Below are 3,386 nucleotides of genomic sequence, written 5' to 3'. Positions count from 1 at the left end.
TGGCAGCAGAGTTCATCCGTGAAATCTACCACTCTGAGTGTCTAGCCAACGTAGTCATGGTTCCTAAGAAGGATAATTCACTTCGTATGTGCATTGATTTCAAGCAAATCAATCGGGCCTGCCCGAAAGATCATTTTCCTCTCCCTCGCATCGATCAGATTGTTGACTCGACTGTAGGGTGTGAATGCTTGTATTTCTTAGATGCATATTCCGGATACCATCAGATCCGACTGTATGGTCCCGATGAAATAAAAACAGCCTTCATCACCCCATTCAGGTGCTTTTGCTATGTCACCATGCCTTTTGGTTTGAAAAATGCTAGAGCCACATTCATGAGAATGATTCAGAAGTGCCTGCTCACTCAAATCAGTCGGAATGTGGAAGCATACATGGATGACATTGTGGTCAAGTCTCGCAAAGGTTCCGACCTATTGACTGACCTTGCAGAAAGCTTTGCCAACCTCAGAAGATACGATATCAAGCTTAATCCGTCAAAATGCATGTTCGGTGTTCCAGGAGGAAAGTTACTCGGTTTTCTCGTTTCCGAATGAGGGATCAACGCCAACCCAGAGAAAGTTGATACCATCCTCCGAATGAAACACCCCGTGCCAGTGCGTGATGTTCAGAAGCTGGCTGGTTGTTTGGCCGCTCTGAGTCGATTCATTTCTCGTCTCGGTGAATAGGCCTTGCCTCTTTACCGATTGATGACGAAGTCTGATAAGTTCGAGTGGACTGATGAAGCTGAAGCAGTGTTTGCAGAACTCAAAACCCTGCTTTCCACCCAGCCGGTGCTCGCTACGCCAATTAGCAAAGAGCCTTTACTGCTCTACATTGCAGCCACTGGACAAGTTGTCAGTACAGTACTCACGGTCGAGCGGGAAGAATAAGGAAAATCCTACAAGGTTCAGCGCCCAATCTATTATCTCTCTGAAGTTTTGACTCCATCCAAGCAACGATACCCGCATTATCAGAAGCTTTTCTATGGAATATACATGACCATGAAGAAGGTTGCACATTACTTCTCTGATCACTCCATTACAGTCGTAAGTGATGCGCCACTGTCCGAAATTCTGAACAACAAAGATGCAACTGGTCGAGTGGCCAAATGGGCGATTGAACTCCTCCCTTTAAATATCAAGTTCGAGGCAAAGAAGGCCATCAAGTCCCAAGCAATTGTAGATTTTCTGGCCGAGTGGATTGAACAGCAATTGCCGACTCAAGTTCACTCGGAACATTGGACTATGTTTTTTGATGGTTCCAAGATGCTGAATGGTCCAAGTGCTGGAGTAGTTTTGGTATCCCCCCACGGAGACAGGCTTAGTTACGTTCTCCAGATTCATTTTGATTCCTCCAATAATGAAGCCAAATATGAAGCACTTCTATACAGGTTGCGTATGGCCATTTCACTCGGCGTCCATCGCCTTATGGTTTATGGCGATTCCGATTTGGTGGTTAACGAGGTCATGAAGGAGTGGGATGTCAGAAGCCCAGCCATGACCGGTCATTGCAATGCAGTGAGAAAGCTGGAGAAGACGTTTGAAGGTTTGGAGCTCCACCATATACCCCGACTGAAAAATCAAGCTGGAGATGAGTTGGCCAAGATAGGCTCAAAGAGAGAGGCTATTCCCCGAAACGTGTTTCTGGAACATATCAATTCACCTTCGGTTCAGGAAGATCCTTTCACCGAAGAGTCACCGCAGCCCAAGAGTGCCACAGATCCGACTGAAGTCGAAGTCCCGGTCGTGGTCGACTTAATCATGGATGTTTTGGTCATCACTCCCAACTGGACAGTACCATACATCGCATATATCCTTAGGAAGGAACTCCCAGAGGATGAAGGAGAAGCTCGATAGATCGTCTGACGGTCTAAACGCTTCACTGTGATAAGAGGATAATTGTTCAGAGAGAGTGTAACTGGAGCCTGCCAGAAGTGCATCACGCCAGAAGAAGGCTGAATGATCCTTAATGATATCCACTCGGGGACCTATGGTCACCATGCGTCCTCTCGGACCATTGTAGCCAAAGCATACCGAGCCGGGTTTTACTGGCCGCACGCTAACGAGATGGCAAAGGAAATAGTGGACAAGTGTGAAGGTTGTCAGTTTTATTCCAACATGTCTCACAAACCTGCGTCAGCTCTGAAGACTATTCCAGTCATCTGGCCCTTCGCCGTTTGGGGATTGGACATGGTAGGACCTCTGACGACAGGCAGGAGTGGATTTACTCATGTGCTAGTAGCAGTCGACAAATTCACCAAATGGATCGAAGCCAAGCCCATTAAGAGCCTCGAAGAGAGCACCGCCGTGAGTTTTATCAGAGAACTTGTATTCAGATATGGCATCCCGCACAGCATCATCACGGAAAACGGCTCGAACTTCGATTCTGAAGAGTTCAAAGCTTTTTGCGCCTCCCAGGGCACGAGGGTAGATTACGCTTCAGTCGCCCACCCCCAGTTGAATGGACAAGCTGAGCGAGCAAATAGATTGATTCTCAAAGGGCTGAAGCCTCGGCTAATGCGTGACCTCAAGCACGCAGCAGGGGCTTGGGTCGACGAGCTCCCATCGGTGCTCTGGGGACTGAGGACAACCCCCAATCGGTCGACTGGACGGACTCCATTCATTCTGATCTACGGAGCCGAAGCCGTTTTGCCGAGCGATTTGCTCCACAATGCTACCCGGGTCGAACTCTTCTCACAAGAAGAAGCAGAGCAAGCTCAACAAGATGCAGTTGACCTCTTGCAGGAAGAGAGAGAGAGATGGCTTTGATCCGGTCGACCATTTATCAGCATGACTTACGTCGATTCCATGCCAAGAACATAAGGGGTCGTGCATTCCAGGAAGGGGACTTGGTCCTCCGAGTGGATCAACAAAGGCCACACAAGCTCGCCCCCACTTGGGAAGGCCCTTTCGACATCACCAAGGTGCTCCACAACGGAGCATACCGTCTCTTCAACGTCAAACACAATAGAGATGAGCCGCGCGCCTGGAATGCGGATCTGCACCGCCGTTTCTATTCTTAAATAGTTAAACCGATCGGATGTAACAAAGGATACCTGTTAGCTTAATTATCGAAAGACATAATTTACTCCTTCCGAGTGGTTGTTGTTTATTTCTTTCTGTGTATGCTACTTTAGCCGCGAATATATTTCGCCTGAACCTAAGTGATAAAATCCTACCTAGTGATGAGTCTGCCTCTCACTCGGGGGCTTAGCTGCAGCCCAGTGCTCGCCTAAGTGATAAAAATCCTACCGAGTGGTGAGTCTGCCTCTCACTCGGGGGCTTAGCTGTAGCCCAGTGCTCATCTAAGTGATACAAATCCTACCGAGTGGTGAGTCTGCCTCTCACTCGGGGGCTTAGCTGCAACCCAGTGCTCGCCTAGGTGATAAA

Source organism: Triticum dicoccoides, chromosome 7B (genome assembly GCF_002162155.2).
Source record: "Triticum dicoccoides isolate Atlit2015 ecotype Zavitan chromosome 7B, WEW_v2.0, whole genome shotgun sequence".
Lineage (NCBI taxonomy): Eukaryota > Viridiplantae > Streptophyta > Magnoliopsida > Poales > Poaceae > Triticum > Triticum dicoccoides.
The sequence above is the reverse complement of the archived record's forward strand: the minus strand, read 5'-3'. Positions refer to the sequence as shown.